This window comes from Lolium rigidum, chromosome 3 (assembly GCF_022539505.1).
Source record: "Lolium rigidum isolate FL_2022 chromosome 3, APGP_CSIRO_Lrig_0.1, whole genome shotgun sequence".
NCBI classification, from domain to species: Eukaryota; Viridiplantae; Streptophyta; class Magnoliopsida; order Poales; family Poaceae; genus Lolium; species Lolium rigidum.
In genome coordinates, this window is record NC_061510.1 from 395,188,781 (window position 1) to 395,199,101 (window position 10,321).

Sequence of the window (10,321 nt, forward strand, 5' to 3'; positions counted from 1 at the left end):
CCAACACTTTTCAAAGATGCAAGGAAGTTTATCTTATCTTGTGATGAATGTCAAAGAGTTGGTAATATCTCTAGACGCAATGAAATGCCTATGAATTATACTCTTGTTATTGAACCATTCGATTGTTGGGGATTCGACTTCATGGGTCCTTTCCCTTCTTCGAAGGTAACACTCATATACTTGTCGCCGTTGATTATGTTACCAAATGGGTAGAAGCTATACCTACAAAGAGTGCCGATGGTGAGACCTCTATAAAAATGCTTGTAGATGTTATATTTCCTAGATTTGGAATACCTAGATATATTATGACTGATGGAGGTTCTCATTTTATTCATGGAGGTTTTAGAAAAACTCTTGCTAAGTATGGTATTAATCATAGAATTGCTTCCGCTTATCACCCTCAAACTAGTGGTCAAGTAGAATTATCAAATAGAGAGATTAAATCTATTTTGGGAAAGACTGTTAATAAATCTAGAAAGAATTGGGCTAGCAAATTGAAAGAAGCACTATGGGCTTATAGAACTGCTTATAAAAATCCTATGGGAATGTCACCTTATAAAATGGTTTATGGAAAAGCTTGTCATTTACCTCTAGAACTAGAGCACAAAGCTTATTGGGTCGTTAGAGAACTAAATAAAGATCCGAAACTAGCCGGTAATAAGAGGTTGCTGCAATTAAGTTCTCTAGATGAATGGAGAAGTGAAGCTTATGAGAATGCTAAACTCTTTAAAGAAAAAGTTAAGAAGTGGCATGATAGAAGAATCATCAAAAGAGAGTTTAATATTGGGGATAAAGTCCTATTGTATCGGTCTCGTCTCAGATTCTTTGCAGGGAAATTACTCTCGAAGTGGGAAGGACCATATGTTGTTGAGGAGGTGTATCGTTCAAGAGCAATTAAAATTAGCTCTCTCCAAGGCAATGCCACACAAGTAGTGAATGGACAAAGACTCAAGCATTATATCTCGGGTGATTCTTATAATGTTGATGTTGATATTATTCAAGTGGAAACACCGGAGGCTTTCATCAAAGGACAAATTGACAGTCCGCCAGAACTCGACTTTGAATAGGTAATAGTACAGGTAAATAAAAGTCCGTGTTTACCTTTCCGGACAATATTTTTGCTGTTTTTGGAAAATATAAAAAATTACGGAATCGAATCGGAGTGGAAAAGACGCGCGAGGGCCCGTCACCATAGGCCAGCGCGGGCCCCACCCTGGCCGCGCCGACCTATGGGGACAGCCCCTCGTCGCCCCTTTTCTACTCGTTTTCGTCCTGGAACCTTCCTTTTATCGTAAAAATATTTGCTATATAATCCCCCGACCCCCGGAGGTCCGTATATCGTTTTCTCGTCGTGTTTTGTTTCGAGCTGTTTTCTGCCAGATTTGTTTTGATCTAGAGGCACCATGGTCTCCAACAACAAGGACAAGGGACCTTTGGAGGAAGATATTCAAGACCCGGAACTGAAGGAAGAAGACTCAAGTGAGGATGAGGAAGAAGTGGAGGAAGTTCCGCGAGTACACCAGCGTGCCACCATTGCAAGCATTGGCGTGATATCAAATCCATCCAACACCAAGAGGAGTGCACGAATCGCTACCGGAGGAGCAGTTCCACGTCGCTTCTTAGCTCCAAGGACATCTTCTCCAAGCAATTACAACCCTTACCGCAATCTAATCTACGATCGTCAAACTGAAAGGACCCCCAAGGTAGTGTTGCCAAGTGGTTGGGATATAGATCGTTCTAACATTGCAGGAGAGATGAAATTCGAAGTCGAAGGATGGGGAAACAACTCTAGGAGTTGGGATTCACCACCCGACATGATTATGAGCCGCGTTGAGCACAACTCGGAACCGATTCGCAACCTCACCTATGAGATTGAAGATTTAAAGGAGCTTGTTAAGAAGCTTGTCGAGAGGAATCCATCACCATCATCACCGAAGGAGTAATTCATCATCGGTATTGGCATCCCCTTGGTTTGTTCCAAGCTTGGGGGAGTGCCGCGGTATCACATTATCACTAACTTTATCTTTTACTATCAAGTAGTGTCATATCATGAGTAGGGAAGTTATCATATGGAATAGTATGCACTGTGGAAGTATCTCTCTTAGTTGGTTATCTATGTATCCGTTGGTGTGAGTTATCGTTATGGAATATTAATGAGAAGTCTTATCATTTACTTTTTGCACACCTTATTTTAGTTTGCAATCTCCATTATATGATTACTCTTGACATGAGTATTGATATCACTTTGGGAGCATCAAGTAAACCTATTTGGTTTTGGCAAACTTAGCATTGGTCAATAGCAACAACACCCTGATGTTTAAATAAAGAGAGAAATACGCTTAGATACATTACTCTATTATCTCTATGCTAATGAGTTTAGTATTCTGAAGTTAAAATTGCTTGTGCTTATGAGAAAGATGCATGATTGTTCTATCATATGTATATTTGTTTGTTTCCCTCAACCTTTATGCTTGCTATCAAACCTTGCTAGCCAAAGACCTGTATCGAGAGGGAATGCTTCTCATACATCCATAACCTTAGACCAAACCTATGCCATTTGTGTCCACCATACCTACCTGCTACATGGTATTTTCTGCCATTCCAAGTAAATACTTCATGTGCTGCCTTTAAATAATTCAAACTATTACTCTTTATTTGTGTCAATGTTTTATAGCTCATGAGGAAGTATGTGGTGTTTTATCTTTCAATCTTGTTGGGCGGACTTTCACCAATGGACTAGTGGCACATCCGCTTATCCAATAATTTTGCAATAAGAGCCGGCAACGGGGTTCCCAGCCCCAATTAATAACTTTCATTAATAATTCTCTTCACATGTTTTGCCCCGATTTATCAAGTAAGCAACTTAATTTTGCAATAGACACTCCTCCATGGTATGTGAATGTTGGAAGGCACCCGAGGATTCGGTTAGCCATGGATTGAGAAAGCCAAGGTTGGGGGAGTGTCATCCTTAATAAAACTAAAATACATGTGTAAACAAAAGAGAAGGGGGATGATCTACCTTGCCGGTAGAGATGCCGTCCCTCATGGGAGCCGCTCTTGGAAGGTTCGTTTGGCAAGGGGGTTAGAGTGCCCGCTACCATTCGTTGACAACAACAAACACCGCTCAAAATCTTACTTTTATGCTCTTTATATGATTTCAAAACTTGAAAAGCTCTAGCACATGATTTAATCCTCGCTTCCTCTCGCGAAGGGCCTATCTTTTACTTTTATGTTGAGTCAGTAAACCTATTTCTCTCTATCTCAAGCAAGCAATTGAGTTGTTGTGAACCAATCATTTATGCTATGATTTAGTTGATCATGTCTTTTATACTTTCTTGTTTAGTACAAATTTTATCTGAATGAATATGACTTTGAAGTTATCAATGATTATGAGGAGATTGTTATGCTTGAGTATGAAAGCCCAGCTATAAATTCTAATATGAAAGCTTTGCTTAGAAGTACAATCCGTTAATAGTTCTCTGACCAAGAACAAAGTTTGCCATCACCAACTATGATTCCTTATGCACCTTTACTTGTGATTTCTCTTTACTTATTTCAAGATGAGTTATATGAGGAAGTTGTTTACTAGAATGTCTTGTGTGAATGAATATGATGCTTCTTGTCCGTATTTTATTTATCGACTCTTCACTCCATAAACATGTGCTCTTGTTTATCGAGCTCAGTTTCGCTTGGGGACAAGCGAGGTCTAAGCTTGGGGGGAGTTGATACGTCCAATTTGCATCACTATTTTGTATCATAATTTGCTGTTATTCATTGATATACTCCCTCCGTCCCAATTTAATTAACTCAGCGAGGGGAAAACGTTTCAAGAAAGGTAAATTACATTTTTGTCCTAAATATTTTGAAATCTTTACAACTCAATCCACATGTCCGCTCAGATCCAGATCCATCCCGATCGGTACCCAGAACCTCCGCTCGCTGATGGATCCCAGCTGCTGGGATCGATCCAGCGCCACCGCTAGCTGGGATCGATCCAGCACCTCATCCGCTCGCTAGCTGGGATCGATCCAGCGCACCTCGTCCGCTCGCTAGCTGGGATCGATCCAGCGCACCTCCTCCGCTCGCTGGGATTGATCCAGCCAGCGCCTCCGTCCAGCTCGCCAAGATCGCCAGCGCCTCCGTCCAGCTCGCCAAGATCGCCAGCGCCTGCGATCCGTCTAATATGGCACCCAACTCGCCATTGATCCGAGCTCACCAACGATCCCAGCTCGCCGGACCTCAGCCTCAGCACGCTGCCGGAGCAGCACCTCCGCCACCTGCCTCCGCCTGCCGCAGATCACCCCGCCATGTTCCAGCTCGAGATGCTGCCGGAGCAGCCAGCGCCTCGCCACCTGCCTCAGAGTGGTGGCTTCGCCAACCACCTCCGCTTGCTCCAGCTCACCGCGCTGCCGGAGCAGCAGCTCCGCCACCTGCCTCCGCCCGCCGCAGATCACCTCGCCTTGCTCCAGCTCGCCTTGCTGTCGGAGGGGCAGCAGCTCTGCCACCTCCCCTTATTCAAGCTCGCCAGCCTCCAGTTCGCCACACTGCTCGCCACGCTCCTTCATCCGGCAGCGGCAACTCGTCTTCATCTGGCAGCTAGACCCTCACCCTGCGGCTCAGCACCGGCTGCTGTTGGAGAGGATGGGAGAGGGGCCAGCCAACCCTACATCTGGGGTGTAGCAGATGTAGGAGAGCGAGGGCGAGAGCACTGGATATGCACGTTTAGTCAGTGCTAGTCCACGAGCTACGAAATCGCTTGGACACGAAGAGCTTGATAAGCATATTTAAGGAGTAAAACAACCAAAGATAGTGAAACCTATTGTACCAAAGTAACCTCAGAGCACATAACTCGTGCAGCATTTTCAACCCAAATTTCCTATATACAACAAGACAATGCCACCCCACACATCAAGCCTAACGACCCTGTTTTCCTACAAGTTGTTGCACAAAGTGACCTGAACATTGTGTTACTGCAACAACCACCTAATAGTCCTGATATGAACATTCTCGATCTATGCTTCTTTCGGTCTATTCAATCTCTCACCGATCGCAGAGCGCCTAAAAATATTAGAGAACCGATTGAAGTCGTGCAAGAAGAATTTGAGAACTATGAGGTGGATAAGCTAGCTAAAAGCTTTCTAACATTGCAAACATGCTTGAGAGAGACTATGAAGAAGCAAGGAGGGAATTGCTATGACATCCAACACATGGGTAAAGATAAAAGGATAAAGGAAGGAAGACTCCCTATCTTTCTTACTTGCAAGGCTGATCTAGTTGCAGATACATTAAAAATTATAGAAGAAGCACAAGCTATTGAGAATAGCACAAGCAGCAAAGAAGCAAAAGCAGAGCAGCTTAAGCAGTTGATAGAAGAGGCAGAAGCAAGAGCAAAATAAAAAGCAGAAGCAGAAACATCTTGAGTAGTTTTAAGTTATGCAATACTCCGTAGTTTTAAGTTATTTATGGATCATCTACAACAATTCATCTACGGCCATTATTTATGCTACTGCGTGGATCATCTAGAACAATTCACGGTGGTATTGCTAAGCTCATGTTGAAACTTAACATACAGACGCTATTTAACTAACTTGCTAGCTGGAAATTTCAGTCTAATCTGTTAAAAATGAGGACGAAAAACACTGAACAGGTGAATTTCTTTGTTTCATACTCGTACTATAAATGTCAAATCGTTTGAGCACCGTAAGAATCATCAATACACAACAAACTTGTAAAGTGTGACATTGCTCATCTTGGGCATGAACTAAAACTGAAGAAGCTCAGCTTGGAATGTAAAAAATCATTTTAGACAGTGTAAGTGGGGCATACCTCATAAGGACCCTTAACGAAGGACTATGATAATGAAATCTCACACCAATTAATTAAGCCAGCACTAGCATGTCTATTCTATACAAACTGTGTTGTTTGAGGGATGGCACAAGAAAAAGTGGTTTCCATTCTGTACAAACCGTGAACAGACAACTTGATATCTGGAACTCATACTGTAGGCTACATTCAGAATTTCAGATACAGTGTGGGATGATTTGCTTTTTCTTCAAAAACAGAATTATCATGCCTCACTAAATTCACTGCGGTTGATGTTCTCTCCGTACTAGCATACCATTATCCTACTGACCAAGAATGAACCCTTACTGCATTCAGCCACCACCATCTACGAGTACACAGCACCACCACCAACAACATACTCCAAGATGAGCAATGTCAGTACAAGTGCGCAACGAAATAAGGGGAGGCACAGGGAGCAGCAAGCGGAAGGGAGTACCTGACCCCTGCGTCCCCGATGATCCCGATGGCCATGCCGGCGGCGGCGGCCATGGCGGACGGGCTGGACCGGTGGCGCGACTTCTTCCGGGGCGCGGGCGCCGGCATCTGCGAGGTGCTCGAGAAGGCAATCCTCGTCGCCGCCGCCGACGAGCCGCGCGAGTTCCTGCGCCGCCGCGACCGCATCGCCGAGCGCCTCTTCAACGCGCTCCACGCCCCGCACCCGCCCGCCGCCTCATGCCACGGCAGCACCACCGTCTCGCAGCCGCCCGCCACGCCCGCAGCCGTCGCCGAGGACAAGGGCAGCGTGCGGCGCGTGCCCGAGACGCTCGACAGCAAGGTCGAAAAAATTGAATCTTTCTCACGGATCCAGATTTGGTGTGGAGTTGGAGATGTTCTGGTTATGGCGGAGAGGAGAAGAAGGGGACGGGGATGGCGAGCGGAGGCGACGCGTGGTGTTAAGGCGCGTCAGAGAGGAGGAGGAGGAGAAGGGGACGAGTAGGGGAGCGGCGGCGACGGGACGCCGGCGACGGGGAAGGAGTCGCCACTGCGAGAGGATGGGGACTGCGGACGTGGACGCGAGGAGTGGATGGAGATGCGGAGACGTGGTTGTTGACTCGGGTCAGCGGCGGGGACGGGCGGGTTGATAGTAGAAAGCGATAGGGGGTTTTGCGCAAAATTACTGGCGAGTTAATTAAAAAGGGACGGAGGGAGTATTTCATATTGGGACACAATACTTATGTTATTTCATCTATTTTGCATGTTTCATCATTATTGGAGGATCAAGCACCGGAGCCAGGATTCTGCTGGAAAAAGCACCGTCAGAACGCAATATTTCGGAAGATCAACCGTGGAAGGAAATTACACGTAAATTCCTATTTTTCCGGATGACGGAGGGAGCCGTAAGGGGGAGAAGAGGGGAGCCAAGGTGGGCCCAGACCACAGGCCGGCGCGGCCCATGGCCTGGCCGCGCCACCCTGTGGTGTGGGGGCCCCACAGCCCCTTTCGCCTTCTTTTCTTCGCGTACTCCTTCGTCCCGAAAACCTAAGCCACAGAGGGAACCTCACGAAGAGTTACAGCCGCCTCTGCGGGGCGGAGGACACCAGAGAGAAAAGAGCTCTCCGGCGGGCAGGAATCCGCCGGGGAAATTCCCTCCCGGAGGGGGAAATCGACGCCATCGCCATCGTCATCAAGTTGGACATCATCTCCATCATCATCATCATCATCTCCACCATCTACACCGCCATCACCACCGCTGCACCTCGTCACCGCTGTAACAATTTGAGTTGGATCTTGATTGTTTGATAGGGGAAACTCTCCCGGCATTATTCTCTACCTGTTATTGATGCTATTGAGTGAAACCATTGAACCAAGGTTTATGTTCAGATTGTTATTCATCATCATATCACCTCTGATTGTATTCCATATGATGTCTCGTGAGTAGTTCGTTTAGTTCTTGAGGACATGGGTGAAGTCTAAATGCTAGTAGTGAATTATGGTTGAGTAATATTCAATGTTATGATATTTAAGTTGTGGTGTCATTCTTCTAGTGGTGTCGTGTGAACGTCGACTACACGACACTTCACCATTTATGGGCCTAGGGGAGTGCATCTTGTATTCGGTTGCTAATTGCGGGGTTGCCGGAGTGACGAAACCCGAGCCCCCGTTAGTATATCGATGCAAGAGGGATCGCAGGATCTCGCAGTTTAAGGTTGTGGTTAGATTTATCTTAATTACTTTCTTGTAGTTGCGGATGCTTGCAAGGGGTATAATCACAAGTATGTATTAGTCCTAGGAAGGGCGGTGCATTATCATAGGTTCACCCACACAACACTTATCAAAACAATGAAGATTATTTAGCCACATGAAGCGAAAGCACTAGACTAAAATCCCCGTGTGTCCTCAAGAACGTTTGGTCATTATAAGTAAACAAACCGGCTTGTCCTTTGTGCTAAAAAGGATTGGGCCACTCGCTGCAATTATTTCTCTCGCATTTTACTTACTCGTACTTTATTCATCTATTACATCAAAACCCCTTGAATACTTATTTGTGAGCATTTACAGTGAATCCTTCATCAAAACTGCTGTCAACACCTTCTGCTCCTCGTTGGAATCGACATTCTTACTTATCGAAGATACTACGATACACCCCCTATACTTGTGGGTCATCATGTTCCTTCTATCCATCTTTCTTGCATGTGAGCTTGATATTGACGCTTGTTCATGTCAGCCTTGAGACAAAACATCTTGGCAAGCTTGGCCTCAATGCGAGCAAACCTACCATTGTCAGATCCGGGAGGGATATACTCCTCATTAGAGTCTTCTTCAACCTCTTCAGTAGGGGACTCAACAGTGGGAGCACCAGGAGGAGAGTGATCGGGCTTGACCTTGAGTTCCTTGGGTTTGTGAGGCAAAGTGAGAGCATCTTCAAGTAGATCGCCAAACCCTGCATTCTCCCAGCGGGAACAAATGAACCTCATAAAGTATGGTACAAAGACCGGAGATTTGCGAGAGATGATGCAAGTCCAAAACTCCTCCCACAGATAATCCATCACATCAAGCTGAAGGTGGGTGCCACGATGCTGGTGAGTGAGATACAGAAGATTCACAAGATATTGATACGTCTCCAACGTATCGATAATTTCTTATGTTCCATGCTACTTTATTGATGATACCTACATGTTTTATGCACATTATATGTCATATTTATGCATTTTCTGGAACTAACCTATTAACAAGATGCCGAAGAGCCGCTGTCGTTTCCGCTCGTTTTTGGTTTCGTAAATCCTAGTAAGGAAATATTCTCGAATTGGACGAAATCTTCGCCTGTGGTCCTATTTTTGCACGGAGCTTCCAGAAGACCGAAGAGGGAAGGAAGTGGGGCCACGAGGCGCCGACACCATAGGGCGGCGCGGCCTAGGCCCTGGCCGCGCCGACCTAGGGTGTGGGGCCCTCGTGTGGCCCCCCGCGTTGCCCTTCCGCCTACTTAAAGCCTCCGTCGCGAAAACCCCGAGCACCGAGAGCCACGATACGGAAAACCTTCCGCAGACGCCGCCGCCGCGAATCCCATCTCGGGGATTCAGGAGATCGCTCCCGGCACCCTCGCCGGAGAGGGGATTCATCTCCCGGAGGACTCTTCATCGCCATGATCGCTCCGGAGTGATGAGTGAGTAGTTCACCCCCGGACCATGGGTCCATAGCAGTAGCTAGATGGTCGTCTTCTCCTTGTTGTGCTTCATTGTTGGATCTTGTGAGCTGCCTAACATGATCAAGATCATCTATCTGTAATACTATATGTTGCGTTTGTCGGGATCCGATGGATAGAGAATACTATGTTATGGTGATTATCAATCTATTGTTTATGTGTTGTTTATGATCTTGCATGCTCTCCGTTATTAGTAGAGGCTCGGCCAAGTTTGTACTTTTAACTCCAAGAGGGAGTATTTATGCTCGATAGTGGGTTCATGCCTTCATTGACACTCGGGACAAGTGATGAAAGTTTTAAGGTTGTGATGTGATGTTGCCACTAGGGATAAAACATTGATTCTATGTCTAAGGATGTAGTTGTCGATTACATTACGCACCATACTTAATGCAATTGTCTCGTTGCTTAGCAACTTAATACCGAATGGGGTTCGGATGATAACCTCGAAGGTGGACTTTTTAGGCATAGATGCAGCTTGGATGGCGGTCTATGTACTTTGTCGTAATGCCCAATTAAATCTCACTATATTTATCATATCATGTATATGCATTGTTATGCCCTTCTCTATTTGTTAATTGCCCGACCGTAATTTGTTCACCCAACATGCTTTTATCTTATGGGAGAGACACCTCTAGTGAACTCGTGGACCCCGGTCCTATTCTTTACATAGCATACAATCTACCGCAATTGTGTTTTACCGTTTTCTTGCAAACATCCTCCACTCGATACGTTTAATCCTTTGTTACAAAGCAAGCCGGTGAGATTGACAACCTCACCGTTTCGTTGGGGCAAAGTACTTGGGTTGTGTTGTGCAGGTTCCACGTTGGCGCCGGAATC